The sequence below is a fragment of the Triturus cristatus genome, chromosome 4_1, assembly GCF_964204655.1.
Source record: "Triturus cristatus chromosome 4_1, aTriCri1.1, whole genome shotgun sequence".
Classification (NCBI taxonomy): Eukaryota; Metazoa; Chordata; class Amphibia; order Caudata; family Salamandridae; genus Triturus; species Triturus cristatus.
In genome coordinates this window covers 107,161,032-107,185,973 of record NC_140585.1, presented here as the reverse complement: position 1 = coordinate 107,185,973, position 24,942 = coordinate 107,161,032, and the positions used below count along the sequence as shown (strand labels likewise).

The following is a 24,942-nucleotide window of genomic DNA, read 5'->3' as shown; positions in this document are numbered from 1 at the left end:
TGCTGCCCAAGGTCTTTGTATCAAAGTTCCTTTCCTTTCTGTAAAATTGAAATTTGGAGCACCCCTGCTTATCCCCAAGCCAAGACAGAACATGAACTTTGGTCTGAAATCCTCCTTTGGGGTGATAAGACATACCTTACAGTGTGCTCTAAGAACTGGTGACTTTGAGAGGGAGCTGCAGGTAATGTTCATGATTTTCATCGATCTGCTCCTGATCCCCACCCCCACAACCTTTCTTGAGCGAGAGATAATTACAGCGCTGAAAGATACTTCAGCCACTCCTTCGATAGCTCAGTTGGTAGAGCGGAGGACTGTAGCATAAAGTCAGACATCCTTAGGTCGCTGGTTCAGATCCGGCTCGAAGGATTTTGTGCTTCGATTTCCATATATTTCACTTTTATTCAAACAATACCTTCCATTGATTATGATCGAGACTTTGCAGTCCCTGGGTTTCAGGGATTCCTTGCATCCATCAAACAGCTCGAGTGCAAAAGTGGGGATGTAGCTCAGTGGTAGAGCGCATGCTTCGCATGTATGAGGTCCCGGGTTCAATCCCCGGCATCTCCAGGAGCCTCTGTTCCTTATCTTGGCTTTTTTCCAGAAGGCTAGCCTGCCATCATGCAGAAAGAAGAAGTTTGTCATGCAGTTGGGGTGAGAGCCCCACTTAAATAGTCAGACATTTGCTTTGGAAAAATCTTTGAACTAGGCATAGTTTGCGCATTTCAAGAAAATCGGAGAATTTTGCATTCCAAAAGAAGGAAATAAATGCCCTCTCTGAGGATCGAACTCAGGACCTTCAGATTATGAGACTGACGCGCTGCCTACTGCGCTAAGAAGGCTGTATATAGGCATCTGTACATAAGACCATGAAGATCATCCAGGTACAAGGCTGAAGGATTTTCCTGACTGACATTGTATACTGCAGAGTCGAATGGGGTGATGTGGCCGTCGGTGCAATGCAGGGTTTCCAATCATACAGTCAAACCTTGCAGAAGTGGGGATGTAGCTCAGTGGTAGAGCGCATGCTTTGCATGTATGAGGCCCCGGGTTCAATCCCCGGCATCTCCAGACTTTTGCCATGCTTACCTTGGATTTTGGGCCGAAAGCTAGGCTGGCATCATGATGAAGGAAGAGATATGTCCTCCAACCGGGATGAGGACCCCGCTTAATCTGTCAGACGTTTGCCTTGAAAAATCCCATGAAATGGGGCTATCTCATTTTTGATGATTATAGATCAAAAGAATCCTACTTGTTGAAGACATCAAAGTGATGATTCATCTTGACAACCATAATGCTTTGATGATAGAAATCTGTCGCATCTCTCTTGATCATTGGTAAGGGTTCTTCTTCTAAACCAGAGACTCTTTACAGTAGCTTTTAGAAAAACGGAATATTTTGTTTATCTCAATCACCTTCAATCTACAGATTTTTCCGTTCTCTTTCCTTTTGAAAATGCATCCAAAATGCACGTTCTTGATGCTGGGTGCGTAGTAATGACTCCCATAACTTTCTGTCATTTCTTTCATGGTTCCGCGCAGCCATCCATTTGCCACCAATGCTGCCCAAGGTCTTTGTATCAAAGTTCCTTTCCTTTCTGTAAAATTGAAATTTGGAGCACCCCTGCTTATCCCCAAGCCAAGACAGAACATGAACTTTGGTCTGAAATCCTCCTTTGGGGTGATAAGACGTACCTTACAGTGTGCTCTAAGAACTGGTGACTTTGAGAGGGAGCTGCAGGTAATGTTCATGATTTTCATCGATCTGCTCCTGATCCCCACCCCCACAACCTTTCTTGAGCGAGAGATAATTACAGCGCTGAAAGATACTTCAGCCACTCCTTCGATAGCTCAGTTGGTAGAGCGGAGGACTGTAGCATAAAGTCAGACATCCTTAGGTCGCTGGTTCAAATCCGGCTCGAAGGATTTTGTGCTTCGATTTCCATATATTTCACTTTTATTCAAACAATACCTTCCATTGATTATGATCGAGACTTTGCAGTCCCTGGGTTTCAGGGATTCCTTGCATCCATCAAACAGCTCGAGGGCAAAAGTGGGGATGTAGCTCAGTGGTAGAGCGCATGCTTCGCATGTATGAGGTCCCGGGTTCAATCCCCGGCATCTCCAGGAGCCTCTGTTCCTTATCTTGGCTTTTTTCCAGAAGGCTAGCCTGCCATCATGCAGAAAGAAGAAGTTTGTCATGCAGTTGGGGTGAGAGCCCCACTTAAATAGTCAGACATTTGCTTTGGAAAAATCTTTGAACTAGGCATAGTTTGCGCATTTCAAGAAAATCGGAGAATTTTGCATTCCAAAAGAAGGAAATAAATGCCCTCTCTGAGGATCGAACTCAGGACCTTCAGATTATGAGACTGACGCGCTGCCTACCGCGCTAAGAAGGCTGTATATAGGCATCTGTACATAAGACCATGAAGATCATCCAGGTACAAGGCTGAAGGATTTTCCTGACTGACATTGTATACTGCAGAGTCGAATGGGGTGATGTGGCCGTCGGTTCAATGCAGGGTTTCCAATCATACAGTCAAACCTTGCAGAAGTGGGGATGTAGCTCAGTGGTAGAGCGCATGCTTTGCATGTATGAGGCCCCGGGTTCAATCCCCGGCATCTCCAGACTTTTGCCATGCTTACCTTGGATTTTGGGCCGAAAGCTAGGCTGGCATCATGATGAAGGAAGAGATATGTCCTCCAACCGGGATGAGGACCCCGCTTAATCTGTCAGACGTTTGCCTTGAAAAATCCCATGAAATGGGGCTATCTCATTTTTGATGATTATAGATCAAAAGAATCCTACTTGTTGAAGACATCAAAGTGATGATTCATCTTGACAACCATAATGCTTTGATGATAGAAATCTGTCGCATCTCTCTTGATCATTGGTAAGGGTTCTTCTTCTAAACCAGAGACTCTTTACAGTAGCTTTTAGAAAAACGGAATATTTTGTTTATCTCAATCACCTTCAATCTACAGATTTTTCCGTTCTCTTTCCTTTTGAAAATGCATCCAAAATGCACGTTCTTGATGCTGGGTGCGTAGTAATGACTCCCATAACTTTCTGTCATTTCTTTCATGGTTCCGCGCAGCCATCCATTTGCCACCAATGCTGCCCAAGGTCTTTGTATCAAAGTTCCTTTCCTTTCTGTAAAATTGAAATTTGGAGCACCCCTGCTTATCCCCAAGCCAAGACAGAACATGAACTTTCGTCTGAAATCCTCCTTTGGGGTGATAAGACGTACCTTACAGTGTGCTCTAAGAACTGGTGACTTTGAGAGGGAGCTGCAGGTAATGTTCATGATTTTCATCGATCTGCTCCTGATCCCCACCCCCACAACCTTTCTTGAGCGAGAGATAATTACAGCGCTGAAAGATACTTCAGCCACTCCTTCGATAGCTCAGTTGGTAGAGCGGAGGACTGTAGCATAAAGTCAGACATCCTTAGGTCGCTGGTTCAAATCCGGCTCGAAGGATTTTTTGCTTCGATTTCCATATCTTTCACTTTTATTCAAACAATACCTTCCATTGATTATGATCGAGACTTTGCAGTCCCTGGGTTTCAGGGATTCCTTGCATCCATCAAACAGCTCGAGTGCAAAAGTGGGGATGTAGCTCAGTGGTAGAGCGCATGCTTTGCATGTATGAGGTCCCGGGTTCAATCCCCGGCATCTCCAGGAGCCTCTGTTCCTTATCTTGGCTTTTTTCCAGAAGGCTAGCCTGCCATCATGCAGAAAGAAGAAGTTTGTCATGCAGTTGGGGTGAGAGCCCCACTTAAATAGTCAGACATTTGCTTTGGAAAAATCTTTGAACTAGGCATAGTTTGCGCATTTCAAGAAAATCGGAGAATTTTGCATTCCAAAAGAAGGAAATAAATGCCCTCTCTGAGGATCGAACTCAGGACCTTCAGATTATGAGACTGACGCGCTGCCTACTGCGCTAAGAAGGCTGTATATAGGCATCTGTACATAAGACCATGAAGATCATCCAGGTACAAGGCTGAAGGATTTTCCTGACTGACATTGTATACTGCAGAGTCGAATGGGGTGATGTGGCCGTCGGTTCAATGCAGGGTTTCCAATCATACAGTCAAACCTTGCAGAAGTGGGGATGTAGCTCAGTGGTAGAGCGCATGCTTTGCATGTATGAGGCCCCGGGTTCAATCCCCGGCATCTCCAGACTTTTGCCATGCTTACCTTGGATTTTGGGCCGAAAGCTAGGCTGGCATCATGATGAAGGAAGAGATATGTCCTCCAACCGGGATGAGGACCCCGCTTAATCTGTCAGACGTTTGCCTTGAAAAATCCCATGAAATGGGGCTATCTCATTTTTGATGATTATAGATCAAAAGAATCCTACTTGTTGAAGACATCAAAGTGATGATTCATCTTGACAACCATAATGCTTTGATGATAGAAATCTGTCGCATCTCATTGATCATTGGTAAGGGTTCTTCTTCTAAACCAGAGACTCTTTACAGTAGCTTTTAGAAAAACGGAATATTTTGTTTATCTCAATCACCTTCAATCTACAGATTTTTCCGTTCTCTTTCCTTTTGAAAATGCATCCAAAATGCACGTTCTTGATGCTGGGTGCGTAGTAATGACTCCCATAACTTTCTGTCATTTCTTTCATGGTTCCGCGCAGCCATCCATTTGCCACCAATGCTGCCCAAGGTCTTTGTATCAAAGTTCCTTTCCTTTCTGTAAAATTGAAATTTGGAGCACCCCTGCTTATCCCCAAGCCAAGACAGAACATGAACTTTGGTCTGAAATCCTCCTTTGGGGTGATAAGACGTACCTTACAGTGTGCTCTAAGAACTGGTGACTTTGAGAGGGAGCTGCAGGTAATGTTCATGATTTTCATCGATCTGCTCCTGATCCCCACCCCCACAACCTTTCTTGAGCGAGAGATAATTACAGCGCTGAAAGATACTTCAGCCACTCCTTCGATAGCTCAGTTGGTAGAGCGGAGGACTGTAGCATAAAGTCAGACATCCTTAGGTCGCTGGTTCAAATCCGGCTCGAAGGATTTTGTGCTTCGATTTCCATATATTTCACTTTTATTCAAACAATACCTTCCATTGATTATGATCGAGACTTTGCAGTCCCTGGGTTTCAGGGATTCCTTGCATCCATCAAACAGCTCGAGTGCAAAAGTGGGGATGTAGCTCAGTGGTAGAGCGCATGCTTCGCATGTATGAGGTCCCGGGTTCAATCCCCGGCATCTCCAGGAGCCTCTGTTCCTTATCTTGGCTTTTTTCCAGAAGGCTAGCCTGCCATCATGCAGAAAGAAGAAGTTTGTCATGCAGTTGGGGTGAGAGCCCCACTTAAATAGTCAGACATTTGCTTTGGAAAAATCTTTGAACTAGGCATAGTTTGCGCATTTCAAGAAAATCGGAGAATTTTGCATTCCAAAAGAAGGAAATAAATGCCCTCTCTGAGGATCGAACTCAGGACCTTCAGATTATGAGACTGACGCGCTGCCTACCGCGCTAAGAAGGCTGTATATAGGCATCTGTACATAAGACCATGAAGATCATCCAGGTACAAGGCTGAAGGATTTTCCTGACTGACATTGTATACTGCAGAGTCGAATGGGGTGATGTGGCCGTCGGTTCAATGCAGGGTTTCCAATCATACAGTCAAACCTTGCAGAAGTGGGGATGTAGCTCAGTGGTAGAGCGCATGCTTTGCATGTATGAGGCCCCGGGTTCAATCCCCGGCATCTCCAGACTTTTGCCATGCTTACCTTGGATTTTGGGCCGAAAGCTAGGCTGGCATCATGATGAAGGAAGAGATATGTCCTCCAACCGGGATGAGGACCCCGCTTAATCTGTCAGACGTTTGCCTTGAAAAATCCCATGAAATGGGGCTATCTCATTTTTGATGATTATAGATCAAAAGAATCCTACTTGTTGAAGACATCAAAGTGATGATTCATCTTGACAACCATAATGCTTTGATGATAGAAATCTGTCGCATCTCTCTTGATCATTGGTAAGGGTTCTTCTTCTAAACCAGAGACTCTTTACAGTAGCTTTTAGAAAAACGGAATATTTTGTTTATCTCAATCACCTTCAATCTACAGATTTTTCCGTTCTCTTTCCTTTTGAAAATGCATCCAAAATGCACGTTCTTGATGCTGGGTGCGTAGTAATGACTCCCATAACTTTCTGTCATTTCTTTCATGGTTCCGCGCAGCCATCCATTTGCCACCAATGCTGCCCAAGGTCTTTGTATCAAAGTTCCTTTCCTTTCTGTAAAATTGAAATTTGGAGCACCCCTGCTTATCCCCAAGCCAAGACAGAACATGAACTTTGGTCTGAAATCCTCCTTTGGGGTGATAAGACGTACCTTACAGTGTGCTCTAAGAACTGGTGACTTTGAGAGGGAGCTGCAGGTAATGTTCATGATTTTCATCGATCTGCTCCTGATCCCCACCCCCACAACCTTTCTTGAGCGAGAGATAATTACAGCGCTGAAAGATACTTCAGCCACTCCTTCGATAGCTCAGTTGGTAGAGCGGAGGACTGTAGCATAAAGTCAGACATCCTTAGGTCGCTGGTTCAAATCCGGCTCGAAGGATTTTTTGCTTCGATTTCCATATCTTTCACTTTTATTCAAACAATACCTTCCATTGATTATGATCGAGACTTTGCAGTCCCTGGGTTTCAGGGATTCCTTGCATCCATCAAACAGCTCGAGTGCAAAAGTGGGGATGTAGCTCAGTGGTAGAGCGCATGCTTTGCATGTATGAGGTCCCGGGTTCAATCCCCGGCATCTCCAGGAGCCTCTGTTCCTTATCTTGGCTTTTTTCCAGAAGGCTAGCCTGCCATCATGCAGAAAGAAGAAGTTTGTCATGCAGTTGGGGTGAGAGCCCCACTTAAATAGTCAGACATTTGCTTTGGAAAAATCTTTGAACTAGGCATAGTTTGCGCATTTCAAGAAAATCGGAGAATTTTGCATTCCAAAAGAAGGAAATAAATGCCCTCTCTGAGGATCGAACTCAGGACCTTCAGATTATGAGACTGACGCGCTGCCTACTGCGCTAAGAAGGCTGTATATAGGCATCTGTACATAAGACCATGAAGATCATCCAGGTACAAGGCTGAAGGATTTTCCTGACTGACATTGTATACTGCAGAGTCGAATGGGGTGATGTGGCCGTCGGTTCAATGCAGGGTTTCCAATCATACAGTCAAACCTTGCAGAAGTGGGGATGTAGCTCAGTGGTAGAGCGCATGCTTTGCATGTATGAGGCCCCGGGTTCAATCCCCGGCATCTCCAGACTTTTGCCATGCTTACCTTGGATTTTGGGCCGAAAGCTAGGCTGGCATCATGATGAAGGAAGAGATATGTCCTCCAACCGGGATGAGGACCCCGCTTAATCTGTCAGACGTTTGCCTTGAAAAATCCCATGAAATGGGGCTATCTCATTTTTGATGATTATAGATCAAAAGAATCCTACTTGTTGAAGACATCAAAGTGATGATTCATCTTGACAACCATAATGCTTTGATGATAGAAATCTGTCGCATCTCTCTTGATCATTGGTAAGGGTTCTTCTTCTAAACCAGAGACTCTTTACAGTAGCTTTTAGAAAAACGGAATATTTTGTTTATCTCAATCACCTTCAATCTACAGATTTTTCCGTTCTCTTTCCTTTTGAAAATGCATCCAAAATGCACGTTCTTGATGCTGGGTGCGTAGTAATGACTCCCATAACTTTCTGTCATTTCTTTCATGGTTCCGCGCAGCCATCCATTTGCCACCAATGCTGCCCAAGGTCTTTGTATCAAAGTTCCTTTCCTTTCTGTAAAATTGAAATTTGGAGCACCCCTGCTTATCCCCAAGCCAAGACAGAACATGAACTTTGGTCTAAAATCCTCCTTTGGGGTGATAAGACGTACCTTACAGTGTGCTCTAAGAACTGGTGACTTTGAGAGGGAGCTGCAGGTAATGTTCATGATTTTCATCGATCTGCTCCTGATCCCCACCCCCACAACCTTTCTTGAGCGAGAGATAATTACAGCGCTGAAAGATACTTCAGCCACTCCTTCGATAGCTCAGTTGGTAGAGCGGAGGACTGTAGCATAAAGTCAGACATCCTTAGGTCGCTGGTTCAAATCCGGCTCGAAGGATTTTGTGCTTCGATTTCCATATATTTCACTTTTATTCAAACAATACCTTCCATTGATTATGATCGAGACTTTGCAGTCCCTGGGTTTCAGGGATTCCTTGCATCCATCAAACAGCTCGAGTGCAAAAGTGGGGATGTAGCTCAGTGGTAGAGCGCATGCTTCGCATGTATGAGGTCCCGGGTTCAATCCCCGGCATCTCCAGGAGCCTCTGTTCCTTATCTTGGCTTTTTTCCAGAAGGCTAGCCTGCCATCATGCAGAAAGAAGAAGTTTGTCATGCAGTTGGGGTGAGAGCCCCACTTAAATAGTCAGACATTTGCTTTGGAAAAATCTTTGAACTAGGCATAGTTTGCGCATTTCAAGAAAATCGGAGAATTTTGCATTCCAAAAGAAGGAAATAAATGCCCTCTCTGAGGATCGAACTCAGGACCTTCAGATTATGAGACTGACGCGCTGCCTACTGCGCTAAGAAGGCTGTATATAGGCATCTGTACATAAGACCATGAAGATCATCCAGGTACAAGGCTGAAGGATTTTCCTGACTGACATTGTATACTGCAGAGTCGAATGGGGTGATGTGGCCGTCGGTTCAATGCAGGGTTTCCAATCATACAGTCAAACCTTGCAGAAGTGGGGATGTAGCTCAGTGGTAGAGCGCATGCTTTGCATGTATGAGGCCCCGGGTTCAATCCCCGGCATCTCCAGACTTTTGCCATGCTTACCTTGGATTTTGGGCCGAAAGCTAGGCTGGCATCATGATGAAGGAAGAGATATGTCCTCCAACCGGGATGAGGACCCCGCTTAATCTGTCAGACGTTTGCCTTGAAAAATCCCATGAAATGGGGCTATCTCATTTTTGATGATTATAGATCAAAAGAATCCTACTTGTTGAAGACATCAAAGTGATGATTCATCTTGACAACCATAATGCTTTGATGATAGAAATCTGTCGCATCTCATTGATCATTGGTAAGGGTTCTTCTTCTAAACCAGAGACTCTTTACAGTAGCTTTTAGAAAAACGGAATATTTTGTTTATCTCAATCACCTTCAATCTACAGATTTTTCCGTTCTCTTTCCTTTTGAAAATGCATCCAAAATGCACGTTCTTGATGCTGGGTGCGTAGTAATGACTCCCATAACTTTCTGTCATTTCTTTCATGGTTCCGCGCAGCCATCCATTTGCCACCAATGCTGCCCAAGGTCTTTGTATCAAAGTTCCTTTCCTTTCTGTAAAATTGAAATTTGGAGCACCCCTGCTTATCCCCAAGCCAAGACAGAACATGAACTTTGGTCTGAAATCCTCCTTTGGGGTGATAAGACGTACCTTACAGTGTGCTCTAAGAACTGGTGACTTTGAGAGGGAGCTGCAGGTAATGTTCATGATTTTCATCGATCTGCTCCTGATCCCCACCCCCACAACCTTTCTTGAGCGAGAGATAATTACAGCGCTGAAAGATACTTCAGCCACTCCTTCGATAGCTCAGTTGGTAGAGCGGAGGACTGTAGCATAAAGTCAGACATCCTTAGGTCGCTGGTTCAAATCCGGCTCGAAGGATTTTGTGCTTCGATTTCCATATATTTCACTTTTATTCAAACAATACCTTCCATTGATTATGATCGAGACTTTGCAGTCCCTGGGTTTCAGGGATTCCTTGCATCCATCAAACAGCTCGAGTGCAAAAGTGGGGATGTAGCTCAGTGGTAGAGCGCATGCTTCGCATGTATGAGGTCCCGGGTTCAATCCCCGGCATCTCCAGGAGCCTCTGTTCCTTATCTTGGCTTTTTTCCAGAAGGCTAGCCTGCCATCATGCAGAAAGAAGAAGTTTGTCATGCAGTTGGGGTGAGAGCCCCACTTAAATAGTCAGACATTTGCTTTGGAAAAATCTTTGAACTAGGCATAGTTTGCGCATTTCAAGAAAATCGGAGAATTTTGCATTCCAAAAGAAGGAAATAAATGCCCTCTCTGAGGATCGAACTCAGGACCTTCAGATTATGAGACTGACGTGCTGCCTACCGCGCTAAGAAGGCTGTATATAGGCATCTGTACATAAGACCATGAAGATCATCCAGGTACAAGGCTGAAGGATTTTCCTGACTGACATTGTATACTGCAGAGTCGAATGGGGTGATGTGGCCGTCGGTTCAATGCAGGGTTTCCAATCATACAGTCAAACCTTGCAGAAGTGGGGATGTAGCTCAGTGGTAGAGCGCATGCTTTGCATGTATGAGGCCCCGGGTTCAATCCCCGGCATCTCCAGACTTTTGCCATGCTTACCTTGGATTTTGGGCCGAAAGCTAGGCTGGCATCATGATGAAGGAAGAGATATGTCCTCCAACCGGGATGAGGACCCCGCTTAATCTGTCAGACGTTTGCCTTGAAAAATCCCATGAAATGGGGCTATCTCATTTTTGATGATTATAGATCAAAAGAATCCTACTTGTTGAAGACATCAAAGTGATGATTCATCTTGACAACCATAATGCTTTGATGATAGAAATCTGTCGCATCTCTCTTGATCATTGGTAAGGGTTCTTCTTCTAAACCAGAGACTCTTTACAGTAGCTTTTAGAAAAACGGAATATTTTGTTTATCTCAATCACCTTCAATCTACAGATTTTTCCGTTCTCTTTCCTTTTGAAAATGCATCCAAAATGCACGTTCTTGATGCTGGGTGCGTAGTAATGACTCCCATAACTTTCTGTCATTTCTTTCATGGTTCCGCGCAGCCATCCATTTGCCACCAATGCTGCCCAAGGTCTTTGTATCAAAGTTCCTTTCCTTTCTGTAAAATTGAAATTTGGAGCACCCCTGCTTATCCCCAAGCCAAGACAGAACATGAACTTTGGTCTGAAATCCTCCTTTGGGGTGATAAGACGTACCTTACAGTGTGCTCTAAGAACTGGTGACTTTGAGAGGGAGCTGCAGGTAATGTTCATGATTTTCATCGATCTGCTCCTGATCCCCACCCCCACAACCTTTCTTGAGCGAGAGATAATTACAGCGCTGAAAGATACTTCAGCCACTCCTTCGATAGCTCAGTTGGTAGAGCGGAGGACTGTAGCATAAAGTCAGACATCCTTAGGTCGCTGGTTCAAATCCGGCTCGAAGGATTTTTTGCTTCGATTTCCATATCTTTCACTTTTATTCAAACAATACCTTCCATTGATTATGATCGAGACTTTGCAGTCCCTGGGTTTCAGGGATTCCTTGCATCCATCAAACAGCTCGAGTGCAAAAGTGGGGATGTAGCTCAGTGGTAGAGCGCATGCTTTGCATGTATGAGGTCCCGGGTTCAATCCCCGGCATCTCCAGGAGCCTCTGTTCCTTATCTTGGCTTTTTTCCAGAAGGCTAGCCTGCCATCATGCAGAAAGAAGAAGTTTGTCATGCAGTTGGGGTGAGAGCCCCACTTAAATAGTCAGACATTTGCTTTGGAAAAATCTTTGAACTAGGCATAGTTTGCGCATTTCAAGAAAATCGGAGAATTTTGCATTCCAAAAGAAGGAAATAAATGCCCTCTCTGAGGATCGAACTCAGGACCTTCAGATTATGAGACTGACGCGCTGCCTACTGCGCTAAGAAGGCTGTATATAGGCATCTGTACATAAGACCATGAAGATCATCCAGGTACAAGGCTGAAGGATTTTCCTGACTGACATTGTATACTGCAGAGTCGAATGGGGTGATGTGGCCGTCGGTTCAATGCAGGGTTTCCAATCATACAGTCAAACCTTGCAGAAGTGGGGATGTAGCTCAGTGGTAGAGCGCATGCTTTGCATGTATGAGGCCCCGGGTTCAATCCCCGGCATCTCCAGACTTTTGCCATGCTTACCTTGGATTTTGGGCCGAAAGCTAGGCTGGCATCATGATGAAGGAAGAGATATGTCCTCCAACCGGGATGAGGACCCCGCTTAATCTGTCAGACGTTTGCCTTGAAAAATCCCATGAAATGGGGCTATCTCATTTTTGATGATTATAGATCAAAAGAATCCTACTTGTTGAAGACATCAAAGTGATGATTCATCTTGACAACCATAATGCTTTGATGATAGAAATCTGTCGCATCTCTCTTGATCATTGGTAAGGGTTCTTCTTCTAAACCAGAGACTCTTTACAGTAGCTTTTAGAAAAACGGAATATTTTGTTTATCTCAATCACCTTCAATCTACAGATTTTTCCGTTCTCTTTCCTTTTGAAAATGCATCCAAAATGCACGTTCTTGATGCTGGGTGCGTAGTAATGACTCCCATAACTTTCTGTCATTTCTTTCATGGTTCCGCGCAGCCATCCATTTGCCACCAATGCTGCCCAAGGTCTTTGTATCAAAGTTCCTTTCCTTTCTGTAAAATTGAAATTTGGAGCACCCCTGCTTATCCCCAAGCCAAGACAGAACATGAACTTTGGTCTGAAATCCTCCTTTGGGGTGATAAGACGTACCTTACAGTGTGCTCTAAGAACTGGTGACTTTGAGAGGGAGCTGCAGGTAATGTTCATGATTTTCATCGATCTGCTCCTGATCCCCACCCCCACAACCTTTCTTGAGCGAGAGATAATTACAGCGCTGAAAGATACTTCAGCCACTCCTTCGATAGCTCAGTTGGTAGAGCGGAGGACTGTAGCATAAAGTCAGACATCCTTAGGTCGCTGGTTCAAATCCGGCTCGAAGGATTTTGTGCTTCGATTTCCATATATTTCACTTTTATTCAAACAATACCTTCCATTGATTATGATCGAGACTTTGCAGTCCCTGGGTTTCAGGGATTCCTTGCATCCATCAAACAGCTCGAGTGCAAAAGTGGGGATGTAGCTCAGTGGTAGAGCGCATGCTTCGCATGTATGAGGTCCCGGGTTCAATCCCCGGCATCTCCAGGAGCCTCTGTTCCTTATCTTGGCTTTTTTCCAGAAGGCTAGCCTGCCATCATGCAGAAAGAAGAAGTTTGTCATGCAGTTGGGGTGAGAGCCCCACTTAAATAGTCAGACATTTGCTTTGGAAAAATCTTTGAACTAGGCATAGTTTGCGCATTTCAAGAAAATCGGAGAATTTTGCATTCCAAAAGAAGGAAATAAATGCCCTCTCTGAGGATCGAACTCAGGACCTTCAGATTATGAGACTGACGCGCTGCCTACTGCGCTAAGAAGGCTGTATATAGGCATCTGTACATAAGACCATGAAGATCATCCAGGTACAAGGCTGAAGGATTTTCCTGACTGACATTGTATACTGCAGAGTCGAATGGGGTGATGTGGCCGTCGGTTCAATGCAGGGTTTCCAATCATACAGTCAAACCTTGCAGAAGTGGGGATGTAGCTCAGTGGTAGAGCGCATGCTTTGCATGTATGAGGCCCCGGGTTCAATCCCCGGCATCTCCAGACTTTTGCCATGCTTACCTTGGATTTTGGGCCGAAAGCTAGGCTGGCATCATGATGAAGGAAGAGATATGTCCTCCAACCGGGATGAGGACCCCGCTTAATCTGTCAGACGTTTGCCTTGAAAAATCCCATGAAATGGGGCTATCTCATTTTTGATGATTATAGATCAAAAGAATCCTACTTGTTGAAGACATCAAAGTGATGATTCATCTTGACAACCATAATGCTTTGATGATAGAAATCTGTCGCATCTCTCTTGATCATTGGTAAGGGTTCTTCTTCTAAACCAGAGACTCTTTACAGTAGCTTTTAGAAAAACGGAATATTTTGTTTATCTCAATCACCTTCAATCTACAGATTTTTCCGTTCTCTTTCCTTTTGAAAATGCATCCAAAATGCACGTTCTTGATGCTGGGTGCGTAGTAATGACTCCCATAACTTTCTGTCATTTCTTTCATGGTTCCGCGCAGCCATCCATTTGCCACCAATGCTGCCCAAGGTCTTTGTATCAAAGTTCCTTTCCTTTCTGTAAAATTGAAATTTGGAGCACCCCTGCTTATCCCCAAGCCAAGACAGAACATGAACTTTGGTCTGAAATCCTCCTTTGGGGTGATAAGACGTACCTTACAGTGTGCTCTAAGAACTGGTGACTTTGAGAGGGAGCTGCAGGTAATGTTCATGATTTTCATCGATCTGCTCCTGATCCCCACCCCCACAACCTTTCTTGAGCGAGAGATAATTACAGCGCTGAAAGATACTTCAGCCACTCCTTCGATAGCTCACTTGGTAGAGCGGAGGACTGTAGCATAAAGTCAGACATCCTTAGGTCGCTGGTTCAAATCCGGCTCGAAGGATTTTTTGCTTCGATTTCCATATCTTTCACTTTTATTCAAACAATACCTTCCATTGATTATGATCGAGACTTTGCAGTCCCTGGGTTTCAGGGATTCCTTGCATCCATCAAACAGCTCGAGTGCAAAAGTGGGGATGTAGCTCAGTGGTAGAGCGCATGCTTTGCATGTATGAGGTCCCGGGTTCAATCCCCGGCATCTCCAGGAGCCTCTGTTCCTTATCTTGGCTTTTTTCCAGAAGGCTAGCCTGCCATCATGCAGAAAGAAGAAGTTTGTCATGCAGTTGGGGTGAGAGCCCCACTTAAATAGTCAGACATTTGCTTTGGAAAAATCTTTGAACTAGGCATAGTTTGCGCATTTCAAGAAAATCGGAGAATTTTGCATTCCAAAAGAAGGAAATAAATGCCCTCTCTGAGGATCGAACTCAGGACCTTCAGATTATGAGACTGACGCGCTGCCTACTGCGCTAAGAAGGCTGTATATAGGCATCTGTACATAAGACCATGAAGATCATCCAGGTACAAGGCTGAAGGATTTTCCTGACTGACATTGTATACTGCAGAGTCGAATGGGGTGATGTGGCCGTCGGTTCAATGCAGGGTTTCCAATCATACAGTCAAACCTTGCAGAAGTGGGGATGTAGCTCAGTGGTAGAGCGCATGCTTTGCATGTATGAGGCCCCGGGTTCAATCCCCGGCATCTCCAGACTTTTGCCATGCTTACCTTGGATTTTGGGCCGAAAGCTAGGCTGGCATCATGATGAAGGAAGAGATATGTCCTCCAACCGGGATGAGGACCCCGCTTAATCTGTCAGACGTTTGCCTTGAAAAATCCCATGAAATGGGGCTATCTCATTTTTGATGATTATAGATCAAAAGAATCCTACTTGTTGAAGACATCAAAGTGATGATTCATCTTGACAACCATAATGCTTTGATGATAGAAATCTGTCGCATCTCTCTTGATCATTGGTAAGGGTTCTTCTTCTAAACCAGAGACTCTTTACAGTAGCTTTTAGAAAAACGGAATATTTTGTTTATCTCAATCACCTTCAATCTACAGATTTTTCCGTTCTCTTTCCTTTTGAAAATGCATCCAAAATGCACGTTCTTGATGCTGGGTGCGTAGTAATGACTCCCATAACTTTCTGTCATTTCTTTCATGGTTCCGCGCAGCCATCCATTTGCCACCAATGCTGCCCAAGGTCTTTGTATCAAAGTTCCTTTCCTTTCTGTAAAATTGAAATTTGGAGCACCCCTGCTTATCCCCAAGCCAAGACAGAACATGAACTTTGGTCTGAAATCCTCCTTTGGGGTGATAAGACGTACCTTACAGTGTGCTCTAAGAACTGGTGACTTTGAGAGGGAGCTGCAGGTAATGTTCATGATTTTCATCGATCTGCTCCTGATCCCCACCCCCACAACCTTTCTTGAGCGAGAGATAATTACAGCGCTGAAAGATACTTCAGCCACTCCTTCGATAGCTCAGTTGGTAGAGCGGAGGACTGTAGCATAAAGTCAGACATCCTTAGGTCGCTGGTTCAAATCCGGCTCGAAGGATTTTGTGCTTCGATTTCCATATATTTCACTTTTATTCAAACAATACCTTCCATTGATTATGATCGAGACTTTGCAGTCCCTGGGTTTCAGGGATTCCTTGCATCCATCAAACAGCTCGAGTGCAAAAGTGGGGATGTAGCTCAGTGGTAGAGCGCATGCTTCGCATGTATGAGGTCCCGGGTTCAATCCCCGGCATCTCCAGGAGCCTCTGTTCCTTATCTTGGCTTTTTTCCAGAAGGCTAGCCTGCCATCATGCAGAAAGAAGAAGTTTGTCATGCAGTTGGGGTGAGAGCCCCACTTAAATAGTCAGACATTTGCTTTGGAAAAATCTTTGAACTAGGCATAGTTTGCGCATTTCAAGAAAATCGGAGAATTTTGCATTCCAAAAGAAGGAAATAAATGCCCTCTCTGAGGATCGAACTCAGGACCTTCAGATTATGAGACTGACGCGCTGCCTACTGCGCTAAGAAGGCTGTATATAGGCATCTGTACATAAGACCATGAAGATCATCCAGGTACAAGGCTGAAGGATTTTCCTGACTGACATTGTATACTGCAGAGTCGAATGGGGTGATGTGGCCGTCGGTTCAATGCAGGGTTTCCAATCATACAGTCAAACCTTGCAGAAGTGGGGATGTAGCTCAGTGGTAGAGCGCATGCTTTGCATGTATGAGGCCCCGGGTTCAATCCCCGGCATCTCCAGACTTTTGCCATGCTTACCTTGGATTTTGGGCCGAAAGCTAGGCTGGCATCATGATGAAGGAAGAGATATGTCCTCCAACCGGGATGAGGACCCCGCTTAATCTGTCAGACGTTTGCCTTGAAAAATCCCATGAAATGGGGCTATCTCATTTTTGATGATTATAGATCAAAAGAATCCTACTTGTTGAAGACATCAAAGTGATGATTCATCTTGACAACCATAATGCTTTGATGATAGAAATCTGTCGCATCTCTCTTGATCATTGGTAAGGGTTCTTCTTCTAAACCAGAGACTCTTTACAGTAGCTTTTAGAAAAACGGAATATTTTGTTTATCTCAATCACCTTCAATCTACAGATTTTTCCGTTCTCTTTCCTTTTGAAAATGCATCCAAAATGCACGTTCTTGATGCTGGGTGCGTAGTAATGACTCCCATAACTTTCTGTCATTTCTTTCATGGTTCCGCGCAGCCATCCATTTGCCACCAATGCTGCCCAAGGTCTTTGTATCAAAGTTCCTTTCCTTTCTGTAAAATTGAAATTTGGAGCACCCCTGCTTATCCCCAAGCCAAGACAGAACATGAACTTTGGTCTGAAATCCTCCTTTGGGGTGATAAGACGTACCTTACAGTGTGCTCTAAGAACTGGTGACTTTGAGAGGGAGCTGCAGGTAATGTTCATGATTTTCATCGATCTGCTCCTGATCCCCACCCCCACAACCTTTCTTGAGCGAGAGATAATTACAGCGCTGAAAGATACTTCAGCCACTCCTTCGATAGCTCAGTTGGTAGAGCGGAGGACTGTAGCATAAAGTCAGACATCCTTAGGTCGCTGGTTCAAATCCGGCTCGAAGGATTTTTTGCTTCGATTTCCATATCTTTCACTTTTATTCAAACAATACCTTCCATTGATTATGATCGAGACTTTGCAGTCCCTGGGTTTCAGGGATTCCTTGCATCCATCAAACAGCTCGAGTGCAAAAGTGGGGATGTAGCTCAGTGGTAGAGCGCATGCTTTGCATGTATGAGGTCCCGGGTTCAATCCCCGGCATCTCCAGGAGCCTCTGTTCCTTATCTTGGCTTTTTTCCAGAAGGCTAGCCTGCCATCATGCAGAAAGAAGAAGTTTGTCATGCAGTTGGGGTGAGAGCCCCACTTAAATAGTCAGACATTTGCTTTGGAAAAATCTTTGAACTAGGCATAGTTTGCGCATTTCAAGAAAATCGGAGAATTTTGCATTCCAAAAGAAGGAAATAAATGCCCTCTCTGAGGATCGAACTCAGGACCTTCAGATTATGAGACTGACGCGCTGCCTACTGCGCTAAGAAGGCTGTATATAGGCATCTGTACATAAGACCATGAAGATCATCCAGGTACAAGGCTGAAGGATTTTCCTGACTGACATTGTATACTGCAGAGTCGAATGGGGTGATGTGGCCGTCGGTTCAATGCAGGGTTTCCAATCATACAGTCAAACCTTGCAGAAGTGGGGATGTAGCTCAGTGGTAGAGCGCATGCTTTGCATGTATGAGGCCCCGGGTTCAATCCCCGGCATCTCCAGACTTTTGCCATGCTTACCTTGGATTTTGGGCCGAAAGCTAGGCTGGCATCATGATGAAGGAAGAGATATGTCCTCCAACCGGGATGAGGACCCCGCTTAATCTGTCAGACGTTTGCCTTGAAAAATCCCATGAAATGGGGCTATCTCATTTTTGATGATTATAGATCAAAAGAATCCTACTTGTTGAAGACATCAAAGTGATGATTCATCTTGACAACCATAATGCTTTGATGATAGAAATCTGTCGCATCTCTCTTGATCATTGGTAAGGGTTCTTCTTCTAAACCAGAGACTCTTTACAGTAGCTTTTAGAAAAACGGAATATTTTGTTTATCTCAATCACCTTCAATCTACAGATTTTTCCGTTCTCTTTCCTTTTGAAAATGCATCCAAAATGCACGTTCTTGATGCTGGGTGCGTAGTAATGACTCCCATAACTTTCTGTCATTTCTTTCATGGTTCCGCGCAGCCATCCATTTGCCACCAATGCTGCCCAAGGTCTTTGTATCAAAGTTCCTTTCCTTTCTGTAAAATTGAAATTTGGAGCACCCCTGCTTATCCCCAAGCCAAGACAGAACATGAACTTTGGTCTGAAATCCTCCTTTGGGGTGATAAGACGTACCTTACAGTGTGCTCTAAGAACTGGTGACTTTGAGAGGGAGCTGCAGGTAATGTTCATGATTTTCATCGATCTGCTCCTGATCCCCACCCCCACAACCTTTCTTGAGCGAGAGATAATTACAGCGCTGAAAGATACTTCAGCCACTCCTTCGATAGCTCAGTTGGTAGAGCGGAGGACTGTAGCATAAAGTCAGACATCCTTAGGTCGCTGGTTCAAATCCGGCTCGAAGGATTTTTTGCTTCGATTTCCATATCTTTCACTTTTATTCAAACAATACCTTCCATTGATTATGATCGAGACTTTGCAGTCCCTGGGTTTCAGGGATTCCTTGCATCCATCAAACAGCTCGAGTGCAAAAGTGGGGATGTAGCTCAGTGGTAGAGCGCATGCTTTGCATGTATGAGGTCCCGGGTTCAATCCCCGGCATCTCCAGGAGCCCCTGTTCCTTATCTTGGCTTTTTTCCAGAAGGCTAGCCTGCCATCATGCAGAAAGAAGAAGTTTGTCATGCAGTTGGGGTGAGAGCCCCACTTAAATAGTCAGACATTTGCTTTGGAAAAATCTTTGAACTAGGCATAGTTTGCGCATTTCAAGAAAATCGGAGAATTTTGCATTCCAAAAGAAGGAAATAAATGCCCTCTCTGAGGATCGAACTCAGGACCTTCAGATTATGAGACTGACGCGCTGCCTACTGCGCTAAGAAGGCTGTATATAGGCATCTGTACATAAGACCATGAAGATCATCCAGGTACAAGGCTGAAGGATTTTCCTGACTGACATTGTATACTGCAGAGTCGAATGGGGTGATGTGGCCGTCGGTTCAATGCAGGGTTTCCAATCATACAGTCAAACCTTGCAGAAGTGGGGATGTAGCTCAGTGGTAGAGCGCATGCTTTGCATGTATGAGGCCCCGGGTTCAATCCCCGGCATCTCCAGACTTTTGCCATGCTTACCTTGGATTTTGGGCCGAAAGCTAGGCTGGCATCATGATGAAGGAAGAGATATGTCCTCCAACCGGGATGAGGACCCCGCTTAATCTGTCAGACGTTTGCCTTGAAAAATCCCATGAAATGGGGCTATCTCATTTTTGATGATTATAGATCAAAAGAATCCTACTTGTTGAAGACATCAAAGTGATGATTCATCTTGACAACCATAATGCTTTGATGATAGAAATCTGTCGCATCTCATTGATCATTGGTAAGGGTTCTTCTTCTAAACCAGAGACTCTTTACAGTAGCTTTTAGAAAAACGGAATATTTTGTTTATCTCAATCACCTTCAATCTACAGATTTTTCCGTTCTCTTTCCTTTTGAAAATGCATCCAAAATGCACGTTCTTGATGCTGGGTGCGTAGTAATGACTCCCATAACTTTCTGTCATTTCTTTCATGGTTCCGCGCAGCCATCCATTTGCCACCAATGCTGCCCAAGGTCTTTGTATCAAAGTTCCTTTCCTTTCTGTAAAATTGAAATTTGGAGCACCCCTGCTTATCCCCAAGCCAAGACAGAACATGAACTTTGGTCTGAAATCCTCCTTTGGGGTGATAAGACGTACCTTACAGTGTGCTCTAAGAACTGGTGACTTTGAGAGGGAGCTGCAGGTAATGTTCATGATTTTCATCGATCTGCTCCTGATCCCCACCCCCACAACCTTTCTTGAGCGAGAGATAATTACAGCGCTGAAAGATACTTCAGCCACTCCTTCGATAGCTCAGTTGGTAGAGCGGAGGACTGTAGCATAAAGTCAGACATCCTTAGGTCGCTGGTTCAAATCCGGCTCGAAGGATTTTGTGCTTCGATTTCCATATATTTCACTTTTATTCAAACAATACCTTCCATTGATTATGATCGAGACTTTGCAGTCCCTGGGTTTCAGGGATTCCTTGCATCCATCAAACAGCTCGAGTGCAAAAGTGGGGATGTAGCTCAGTGGTAGAGCGCATGCTTCGCATGTATGAGGTCCCGGGTTCAATCCCCGGCATCTCCAGGAGCCTCTGTTCCTTATCTTGGCTTTTTTCCAGAAGGCTAGCCTGCCATCATGCAGAAAGAAGAAGTTTGTCATGCAGTTGGGGTGAGAGCCCCACTTAAATAGTCAGACATTTGCTTTGGAAAAATCTTTGAACTAGGCATAGTTTGCGCATTTCAAGAAAATCGGAGAATTTTGCATTCCAAAAGAAGGAAATAAATGCCCTCTCTGAGGATCGAACTCAGGACCTTCAGATTATGAGACTGACGCGCTGCCTACTGCGCTAAGAAGGCTGTATATAGGCATCTGTACATAAGACCATGAAGATCATCCAGGTACAAGGCTGAAGGATTTTCCTGACTGACATTGTATACTGCAGAGTCGAATGGGGTGATGTGGCCGTCGGTTCAATGCAGGGTTTCCAATCATACAGTCAAACCTTGCAGAAGTGGGGATGTAGCTCAGTGGTAGAGCGCATGCTTTGCATGTATGAGGCCCCGGGTTCAATCCCCGGCATCTCCAGACTTTTGCCATGCTTACCTTGGATTTTGGGCCGAAAGCTAGGCTGGCATCATGATGAAGGAAGAGATATGTCCTCCAACCGGGATGAGGACCCCGCTTAATCTGTCAGACGTTTGCCTTGAAAAATCCCATGAAATGGGGCTATCTCATTTTTGATGATTATAGATCAAAAGAATCCTACTTGTTGAAGACATCAAAGTGATGATTCATCTTGACAACCATAATGCTTTGATGATAGAAATCTGTCGCATCTCATTGATCATTGGTAAGGGTTCTTCTTCTAAACCAGAGACTCTTTACAGTAGCTTTTAGAAAAACTGAATATTTTGTTTATCTCAATCACCTTCAATCTACAGATTTTTCCGTTCTCTTTCCTTTTGAAAATGCATCCAAAATGCACGTTCTTGATGCTGGGTGCGTAGTAATGACTCCCATAACTTTCTGTCATTTCTTTCATGGTTCCGCGCAGCCATCCATTTGCCACCAATGCTGCCCAAGGTCTTTGTATCAAAGTTCCTTTCCTTTCTGTAAAATTGAAATTTGGAGCACCCCTGCTTATCCCCAAGCCAAGACAGAACATGAACTTTGGTCTGAAATCCTCCTTTGGGGTGATAAGACGTACCTTACAGTGTGCTCTAAGAACTGGTGACTTTGAGAGGGAGCTGCAGGTAATGTTCATGATTTTCATCGATCTGCTCCTGATCCCCACCCCCACAACCTTTCTTGAGCGAGAGATAATTACAGCGCTGAAAGATACTTCAGCCACTCCTTCGATAGCTCAGTTGGTAGAGCGGAGGACTGTAGCATAAAGTCAGACATCCTTAGGTCGCTGGTTCAAATCCGGCTCGAAGAATTTTGTGCTTCGATTTCCATATATTTCACTTTTATTCAAACAATACCTTCCATTGATTATGATCGAGACTTTGCAGTCCCTGGGTTTCAGGGATTCCTTGCATCCATCAAACAGCTCGAGTGCAAAAGTGGGGATGTAGCTCAGTGGTAGAGCGCATGCTTCGCATGTATGAGGTCCCGGGTTCAATCCCCGGCATCTCCAGGAGCCTCTGTTCCTTATCTTGGCTTTTTTCCAGAAGGCTAGCCTGCCATCATGCAGAAAGAAGAAGTTTGTCATGCAGTTGGGGTGAGAGCCCCACTTAAATAGTCAGACATTTGCTTTGGAAAAATCTTTGAACTAGGCATAGTTTGCGCATTTCAAGAAAATCGGAGAATTTTGCATTCCAAAAGAAGGAAATAAATGCCCTCTCTGAGGATCGAACTCAGGACCTTCAGATTATGAGACTGACGTGCTGCCTACCGCGCTAAGAAGGCTGTATATAGGCATCTGTACATAAGACCATGAAGATCATCCAGGTACAAGGCTGAAGGATTTTCCTGACTGACATTGTATACTGCAGAGTCGAATGGGGTGATGTGGCCGTCGGTTCAATGCAGGGTTTCCAATCATACAGTCAAACCTTGCAGAAGTGGGGATGTAGCTCAGTGGTAGAGCGCATGCTTTGCATGTATGAGGCCCCGGGTTCAATCCCCGGCATCTCCAGACTTTTGCCATGCTTACCTTGGATTTTGGGCCGAAAGCTAGGCTGGCATCATGATGAAGGAAGAGATATGTCCTCCAACCGGGATGAGGACCCCGCTTAATCTGTCAGACGTTTGCCTTGAAAAATCCCATGAAATGGGGCTATCTCATTTTTGATGATTATAGATCAAAAGAATCCTACTTGTTGAAGACATCAAAGTGATGATTCATCTTGACAACCATAATGCTTTGATGATAGAAATCTGTCGCATCTCTCTTGATCATTGGTAAGGGTTCTTCTTCTAAACCAGAGACTCTTTACAGTAGCTTTTAGAAAAACGGAATATTTTGTTTATCTCAATCACCTTCAATCTACAGATTTTTCCGTTCTCTTTCCTTTTGAAAATGCATCCAAAATGCACGTTCTTGATGCTGGGTGCGTAGTAATGACTCCCATAACTTTCTGTCATTTCTTTCATGGTTCCGCGCAGCCATCCATTTGCCACCAATGCTGCCCAAGGTCTTTGTATCAAAGTTCCTTTCCTTTCTGTAAAATTGAAATTTGGAGCACCCCTGCTTATCCCCAAGCCAAGACAGAACATGAACTTTGGTCTGAAATCCTCCTTTGGGGTGATAAGACGTACCTTACAGTGTGCTCTAAGAACTGGTGACTTTGAGAGGGAGCTGCAGGTAATGTTCATGATTTTCATCGATCTGCTCCTGATCCCCACCCCCACAACCTTTCTTGAGCGAGAGATAATTACAGCGCTGAAAGATACTTCAGCCACTCCTTCGATAGCTCAGTTGGTAGAGCGGAGGACTGTAGCATAAAGTCAGACATCCTTAGGTCGCTGGTTCAAATCCGGCTCGAAGGATTTTTTGCTTCGATTTCCATATCTTTCACTTTTATTCAAACAATACCTTCCATTGATTATGATCGAGACTTTGCAGTCCCTGGGTTTCAGGGATTCCTTGCATCCATCAAACAGCTCGAGTGCAAAAGTGGGGATGTAGCTCAGTGGTAGAGCGCATGCTTTGCATGTATGAGGTCCCGGGTTCAATCCCCGGCATCTCCAGGAGCCTCTGTTCCTTATCTTGGCTTTTTTCCAGAAGGCTAGCCTGCCATCATGCAGAAAGAAGAAGTTTGTCATGCAGTTGGGGTGAGAGCCCCACTTAAATAGTCAGACATTTGCTTTGGAAAAATCTTTGAACTAGGCATAGTTTGCGCATTTCAAGAAAATCGGAGAATTTTGCATTCCAAAAGAAGGAAATAAATGCCCTCTCTGAGGATCGAACTCAGGACCTTCAGATTATGAGACTGACGCGCTGCCTACTGCGCTAAGAAGGCTGTATATAGGCATCTGTACATAAGACCATGAAGATCATCCAGGTACAAGGCTGAAGGATTTTCCTGACTGACATTGTATACTGCAGAGTCGAATGGGGTGATGTGGCCGTCGGTTCAATGCAGGGTTTCCAATCATACAGTCAAACCTTGCAGAAGTGGGGATGTAGCTCAGTGGTAGAGCGCATGCTTTGCATGTATGAGGCCCCGGGTTCAATCCCCGGCATCTCCAGACTTTTGCCATGCTTACCTTGGATTTTGGGCCGAAAGCTAGGCTGGCATCATGATGAAGGAAGAGATATGTCCTCCAACCGGGATGAGGACCCCGCTTAATCTGTCAGACGTTTGCCTTGAAAAATCCCATGAAATGGGGCTATCTCATTTTTGATGATTATAGATCAAAAGAATCCTACTTGTTGAAGACATCAAAGTGATGATTCATCTTGACAACCATAATGCTTTGATGATAGAAATCTGTCGCATCTCTCTTGATCATTGGTAAGGGTTCTTCTTCTAAACCAGAGACTCTTTACAGTAGCTTTTAGAAAAACGGAATATTTTGTTTATCTCAATCACCTTCAATCTACAGATTTTTCCGTTCTCTTTCCTTTTGAAAATGCATCCAAAATGCACGTTCTTGATGCTGGGTGCGTAGTAATGACTCCCATAACTTTCTGTCATTTCTTTCATGGTTCCGCGCAGCCATCCATTTGCCACCAATGCTGCCCAAGGTCTTTGTATCAAAGTTCCTTTCCTTTCTGTAAAATTGA

At 44.5% G+C, this 24,942-nt stretch overlaps 57 non-coding genes across 57 annotated transcripts; 45 read left to right on the top strand and 12 right to left on the bottom strand.

Moving 5' to 3' along the window:
• The first annotated feature begins 495 nt into the window (after positions 1–495).
• On the top strand, positions 496–567 carry TRNAA-CGC (transfer RNA alanine (anticodon CGC)). Its single transcript has one exon. It is a non-coding gene; the product is annotated as a tRNA-Ala (tRNA).
• Positions 568–766: 199 nt separating this feature from the next.
• On the bottom strand, positions 767–839 carry TRNAM-CAU (transfer RNA methionine (anticodon CAU)). The gene has a single exon. It is a non-coding gene; the product is annotated as a tRNA-Met (tRNA).
• Positions 840–996: 157 nt separating this feature from the next.
• Positions 997–1,068, top strand: TRNAA-UGC (transfer RNA alanine (anticodon UGC)). Its single transcript has one exon. It is a non-coding gene; the product is annotated as a tRNA-Ala (tRNA).
• Positions 1,069–1,836: 768 nt separating this feature from the next.
• On the top strand, positions 1,837–1,922 carry TRNAY-GUA (transfer RNA tyrosine (anticodon GUA)). Its single transcript is given in 2 exon segments — positions 1,837–1,873; positions 1,887–1,922. It is a non-coding gene; the product is annotated as a tRNA-Tyr (tRNA).
• A 129-nt stretch (positions 1,923–2,051) lies between these two features.
• TRNAA-CGC (transfer RNA alanine (anticodon CGC)) lies at positions 2,052–2,123 on the top strand. The gene has a single exon. It is a non-coding gene; the product is annotated as a tRNA-Ala (tRNA).
• A 429-nt stretch (positions 2,124–2,552) lies between these two features.
• On the top strand, positions 2,553–2,624 carry TRNAA-UGC (transfer RNA alanine (anticodon UGC)). Its single transcript has one exon. It is a non-coding gene; the product is annotated as a tRNA-Ala (tRNA).
• Positions 2,625–3,392: 768 nt separating this feature from the next.
• TRNAY-GUA (transfer RNA tyrosine (anticodon GUA)) lies at positions 3,393–3,478 on the top strand. Its single transcript is given in 2 exon segments — positions 3,393–3,429; positions 3,443–3,478. It is a non-coding gene; the product is annotated as a tRNA-Tyr (tRNA).
• Positions 3,479–3,607: 129 nt separating this feature from the next.
• On the top strand, positions 3,608–3,679 carry TRNAA-UGC (transfer RNA alanine (anticodon UGC)). The gene has a single exon. It is a non-coding gene; the product is annotated as a tRNA-Ala (tRNA).
• Positions 3,680–3,878: 199 nt separating this feature from the next.
• TRNAM-CAU (transfer RNA methionine (anticodon CAU)) lies at positions 3,879–3,951 on the bottom strand. The gene has a single exon. It is a non-coding gene; the product is annotated as a tRNA-Met (tRNA).
• Positions 3,952–4,108: 157 nt separating this feature from the next.
• TRNAA-UGC (transfer RNA alanine (anticodon UGC)) lies at positions 4,109–4,180 on the top strand. The gene has a single exon. It is a non-coding gene; the product is annotated as a tRNA-Ala (tRNA).
• A 767-nt stretch (positions 4,181–4,947) lies between these two features.
• TRNAY-GUA (transfer RNA tyrosine (anticodon GUA)) lies at positions 4,948–5,033 on the top strand. Its single transcript is given in 2 exon segments — positions 4,948–4,984; positions 4,998–5,033. It is a non-coding gene; the product is annotated as a tRNA-Tyr (tRNA).
• Positions 5,034–5,162: 129 nt separating this feature from the next.
• Positions 5,163–5,234, top strand: TRNAA-CGC (transfer RNA alanine (anticodon CGC)). Its single transcript has one exon. It is a non-coding gene; the product is annotated as a tRNA-Ala (tRNA).
• A 429-nt stretch (positions 5,235–5,663) lies between these two features.
• Positions 5,664–5,735, top strand: TRNAA-UGC (transfer RNA alanine (anticodon UGC)). Its single transcript has one exon. It is a non-coding gene; the product is annotated as a tRNA-Ala (tRNA).
• A 768-nt stretch (positions 5,736–6,503) lies between these two features.
• TRNAY-GUA (transfer RNA tyrosine (anticodon GUA)) lies at positions 6,504–6,589 on the top strand. The gene is given in 2 exon segments: positions 6,504–6,540; positions 6,554–6,589. It is a non-coding gene; the product is annotated as a tRNA-Tyr (tRNA).
• Positions 6,590–6,718: 129 nt separating this feature from the next.
• Positions 6,719–6,790, top strand: TRNAA-UGC (transfer RNA alanine (anticodon UGC)). The gene has a single exon. It is a non-coding gene; the product is annotated as a tRNA-Ala (tRNA).
• Positions 6,791–6,989: 199 nt separating this feature from the next.
• On the bottom strand, positions 6,990–7,062 carry TRNAM-CAU (transfer RNA methionine (anticodon CAU)). Its single transcript has one exon. It is a non-coding gene; the product is annotated as a tRNA-Met (tRNA).
• A 157-nt stretch (positions 7,063–7,219) lies between these two features.
• TRNAA-UGC (transfer RNA alanine (anticodon UGC)) lies at positions 7,220–7,291 on the top strand. The gene has a single exon. It is a non-coding gene; the product is annotated as a tRNA-Ala (tRNA).
• A 768-nt stretch (positions 7,292–8,059) lies between these two features.
• On the top strand, positions 8,060–8,145 carry TRNAY-GUA (transfer RNA tyrosine (anticodon GUA)). Its single transcript is given in 2 exon segments — positions 8,060–8,096; positions 8,110–8,145. It is a non-coding gene; the product is annotated as a tRNA-Tyr (tRNA).
• Positions 8,146–8,274: 129 nt separating this feature from the next.
• Positions 8,275–8,346, top strand: TRNAA-CGC (transfer RNA alanine (anticodon CGC)). Its single transcript has one exon. It is a non-coding gene; the product is annotated as a tRNA-Ala (tRNA).
• Positions 8,347–8,545: 199 nt separating this feature from the next.
• On the bottom strand, positions 8,546–8,618 carry TRNAM-CAU (transfer RNA methionine (anticodon CAU)). Its single transcript has one exon. It is a non-coding gene; the product is annotated as a tRNA-Met (tRNA).
• A 157-nt stretch (positions 8,619–8,775) lies between these two features.
• On the top strand, positions 8,776–8,847 carry TRNAA-UGC (transfer RNA alanine (anticodon UGC)). The gene has a single exon. It is a non-coding gene; the product is annotated as a tRNA-Ala (tRNA).
• Positions 8,848–9,614: 767 nt separating this feature from the next.
• On the top strand, positions 9,615–9,700 carry TRNAY-GUA (transfer RNA tyrosine (anticodon GUA)). Its single transcript is given in 2 exon segments — positions 9,615–9,651; positions 9,665–9,700. It is a non-coding gene; the product is annotated as a tRNA-Tyr (tRNA).
• A 129-nt stretch (positions 9,701–9,829) lies between these two features.
• Positions 9,830–9,901, top strand: TRNAA-CGC (transfer RNA alanine (anticodon CGC)). The gene has a single exon. It is a non-coding gene; the product is annotated as a tRNA-Ala (tRNA).
• Positions 9,902–10,330: 429 nt separating this feature from the next.
• On the top strand, positions 10,331–10,402 carry TRNAA-UGC (transfer RNA alanine (anticodon UGC)). Its single transcript has one exon. It is a non-coding gene; the product is annotated as a tRNA-Ala (tRNA).
• Positions 10,403–11,170: 768 nt separating this feature from the next.
• TRNAY-GUA (transfer RNA tyrosine (anticodon GUA)) lies at positions 11,171–11,256 on the top strand. Its single transcript is given in 2 exon segments — positions 11,171–11,207; positions 11,221–11,256. It is a non-coding gene; the product is annotated as a tRNA-Tyr (tRNA).
• Positions 11,257–11,385: 129 nt separating this feature from the next.
• TRNAA-UGC (transfer RNA alanine (anticodon UGC)) lies at positions 11,386–11,457 on the top strand. The gene has a single exon. It is a non-coding gene; the product is annotated as a tRNA-Ala (tRNA).
• A 199-nt stretch (positions 11,458–11,656) lies between these two features.
• On the bottom strand, positions 11,657–11,729 carry TRNAM-CAU (transfer RNA methionine (anticodon CAU)). Its single transcript has one exon. It is a non-coding gene; the product is annotated as a tRNA-Met (tRNA).
• Positions 11,730–11,886: 157 nt separating this feature from the next.
• Positions 11,887–11,958, top strand: TRNAA-UGC (transfer RNA alanine (anticodon UGC)). The gene has a single exon. It is a non-coding gene; the product is annotated as a tRNA-Ala (tRNA).
• A 768-nt stretch (positions 11,959–12,726) lies between these two features.
• Positions 12,727–12,812, top strand: TRNAY-GUA (transfer RNA tyrosine (anticodon GUA)). Its single transcript is given in 2 exon segments — positions 12,727–12,763; positions 12,777–12,812. It is a non-coding gene; the product is annotated as a tRNA-Tyr (tRNA).
• Positions 12,813–12,941: 129 nt separating this feature from the next.
• TRNAA-CGC (transfer RNA alanine (anticodon CGC)) lies at positions 12,942–13,013 on the top strand. Its single transcript has one exon. It is a non-coding gene; the product is annotated as a tRNA-Ala (tRNA).
• A 199-nt stretch (positions 13,014–13,212) lies between these two features.
• Positions 13,213–13,285, bottom strand: TRNAM-CAU (transfer RNA methionine (anticodon CAU)). Its single transcript has one exon. It is a non-coding gene; the product is annotated as a tRNA-Met (tRNA).
• Positions 13,286–13,442: 157 nt separating this feature from the next.
• TRNAA-UGC (transfer RNA alanine (anticodon UGC)) lies at positions 13,443–13,514 on the top strand. Its single transcript has one exon. It is a non-coding gene; the product is annotated as a tRNA-Ala (tRNA).
• A 983-nt stretch (positions 13,515–14,497) lies between these two features.
• TRNAA-UGC (transfer RNA alanine (anticodon UGC)) lies at positions 14,498–14,569 on the top strand. The gene has a single exon. It is a non-coding gene; the product is annotated as a tRNA-Ala (tRNA).
• Positions 14,570–14,768: 199 nt separating this feature from the next.
• TRNAM-CAU (transfer RNA methionine (anticodon CAU)) lies at positions 14,769–14,841 on the bottom strand. Its single transcript has one exon. It is a non-coding gene; the product is annotated as a tRNA-Met (tRNA).
• A 157-nt stretch (positions 14,842–14,998) lies between these two features.
• On the top strand, positions 14,999–15,070 carry TRNAA-UGC (transfer RNA alanine (anticodon UGC)). Its single transcript has one exon. It is a non-coding gene; the product is annotated as a tRNA-Ala (tRNA).
• A 768-nt stretch (positions 15,071–15,838) lies between these two features.
• TRNAY-GUA (transfer RNA tyrosine (anticodon GUA)) lies at positions 15,839–15,924 on the top strand. The gene is given in 2 exon segments: positions 15,839–15,875; positions 15,889–15,924. It is a non-coding gene; the product is annotated as a tRNA-Tyr (tRNA).
• A 129-nt stretch (positions 15,925–16,053) lies between these two features.
• On the top strand, positions 16,054–16,125 carry TRNAA-CGC (transfer RNA alanine (anticodon CGC)). The gene has a single exon. It is a non-coding gene; the product is annotated as a tRNA-Ala (tRNA).
• A 199-nt stretch (positions 16,126–16,324) lies between these two features.
• On the bottom strand, positions 16,325–16,397 carry TRNAM-CAU (transfer RNA methionine (anticodon CAU)). The gene has a single exon. It is a non-coding gene; the product is annotated as a tRNA-Met (tRNA).
• A 157-nt stretch (positions 16,398–16,554) lies between these two features.
• On the top strand, positions 16,555–16,626 carry TRNAA-UGC (transfer RNA alanine (anticodon UGC)). Its single transcript has one exon. It is a non-coding gene; the product is annotated as a tRNA-Ala (tRNA).
• Positions 16,627–17,394: 768 nt separating this feature from the next.
• TRNAY-GUA (transfer RNA tyrosine (anticodon GUA)) lies at positions 17,395–17,480 on the top strand. Its single transcript is given in 2 exon segments — positions 17,395–17,431; positions 17,445–17,480. It is a non-coding gene; the product is annotated as a tRNA-Tyr (tRNA).
• Positions 17,481–17,609: 129 nt separating this feature from the next.
• TRNAA-UGC (transfer RNA alanine (anticodon UGC)) lies at positions 17,610–17,681 on the top strand. The gene has a single exon. It is a non-coding gene; the product is annotated as a tRNA-Ala (tRNA).
• A 199-nt stretch (positions 17,682–17,880) lies between these two features.
• On the bottom strand, positions 17,881–17,953 carry TRNAM-CAU (transfer RNA methionine (anticodon CAU)). The gene has a single exon. It is a non-coding gene; the product is annotated as a tRNA-Met (tRNA).
• A 157-nt stretch (positions 17,954–18,110) lies between these two features.
• Positions 18,111–18,182, top strand: TRNAA-UGC (transfer RNA alanine (anticodon UGC)). The gene has a single exon. It is a non-coding gene; the product is annotated as a tRNA-Ala (tRNA).
• A 768-nt stretch (positions 18,183–18,950) lies between these two features.
• Positions 18,951–19,036, top strand: TRNAY-GUA (transfer RNA tyrosine (anticodon GUA)). The gene is given in 2 exon segments: positions 18,951–18,987; positions 19,001–19,036. It is a non-coding gene; the product is annotated as a tRNA-Tyr (tRNA).
• Positions 19,037–19,165: 129 nt separating this feature from the next.
• On the top strand, positions 19,166–19,237 carry TRNAA-UGC (transfer RNA alanine (anticodon UGC)). The gene has a single exon. It is a non-coding gene; the product is annotated as a tRNA-Ala (tRNA).
• A 199-nt stretch (positions 19,238–19,436) lies between these two features.
• On the bottom strand, positions 19,437–19,509 carry TRNAM-CAU (transfer RNA methionine (anticodon CAU)). The gene has a single exon. It is a non-coding gene; the product is annotated as a tRNA-Met (tRNA).
• A 157-nt stretch (positions 19,510–19,666) lies between these two features.
• On the top strand, positions 19,667–19,738 carry TRNAA-UGC (transfer RNA alanine (anticodon UGC)). The gene has a single exon. It is a non-coding gene; the product is annotated as a tRNA-Ala (tRNA).
• A 767-nt stretch (positions 19,739–20,505) lies between these two features.
• On the top strand, positions 20,506–20,591 carry TRNAY-GUA (transfer RNA tyrosine (anticodon GUA)). The gene is given in 2 exon segments: positions 20,506–20,542; positions 20,556–20,591. It is a non-coding gene; the product is annotated as a tRNA-Tyr (tRNA).
• Positions 20,592–20,720: 129 nt separating this feature from the next.
• On the top strand, positions 20,721–20,792 carry TRNAA-CGC (transfer RNA alanine (anticodon CGC)). The gene has a single exon. It is a non-coding gene; the product is annotated as a tRNA-Ala (tRNA).
• Positions 20,793–20,991: 199 nt separating this feature from the next.
• On the bottom strand, positions 20,992–21,064 carry TRNAM-CAU (transfer RNA methionine (anticodon CAU)). Its single transcript has one exon. It is a non-coding gene; the product is annotated as a tRNA-Met (tRNA).
• Positions 21,065–21,221: 157 nt separating this feature from the next.
• TRNAA-UGC (transfer RNA alanine (anticodon UGC)) lies at positions 21,222–21,293 on the top strand. The gene has a single exon. It is a non-coding gene; the product is annotated as a tRNA-Ala (tRNA).
• A 982-nt stretch (positions 21,294–22,275) lies between these two features.
• Positions 22,276–22,347, top strand: TRNAA-CGC (transfer RNA alanine (anticodon CGC)). Its single transcript has one exon. It is a non-coding gene; the product is annotated as a tRNA-Ala (tRNA).
• A 429-nt stretch (positions 22,348–22,776) lies between these two features.
• TRNAA-UGC (transfer RNA alanine (anticodon UGC)) lies at positions 22,777–22,848 on the top strand. Its single transcript has one exon. It is a non-coding gene; the product is annotated as a tRNA-Ala (tRNA).
• A 768-nt stretch (positions 22,849–23,616) lies between these two features.
• On the top strand, positions 23,617–23,702 carry TRNAY-GUA (transfer RNA tyrosine (anticodon GUA)). The gene is given in 2 exon segments: positions 23,617–23,653; positions 23,667–23,702. It is a non-coding gene; the product is annotated as a tRNA-Tyr (tRNA).
• Positions 23,703–23,831: 129 nt separating this feature from the next.
• TRNAA-UGC (transfer RNA alanine (anticodon UGC)) lies at positions 23,832–23,903 on the top strand. Its single transcript has one exon. It is a non-coding gene; the product is annotated as a tRNA-Ala (tRNA).
• A 199-nt stretch (positions 23,904–24,102) lies between these two features.
• TRNAM-CAU (transfer RNA methionine (anticodon CAU)) lies at positions 24,103–24,175 on the bottom strand. Its single transcript has one exon. It is a non-coding gene; the product is annotated as a tRNA-Met (tRNA).
• A 157-nt stretch (positions 24,176–24,332) lies between these two features.
• Positions 24,333–24,404, top strand: TRNAA-UGC (transfer RNA alanine (anticodon UGC)). The gene has a single exon. It is a non-coding gene; the product is annotated as a tRNA-Ala (tRNA).
• The last annotated feature ends 538 nt before the right edge of the window (positions 24,405–24,942 follow it).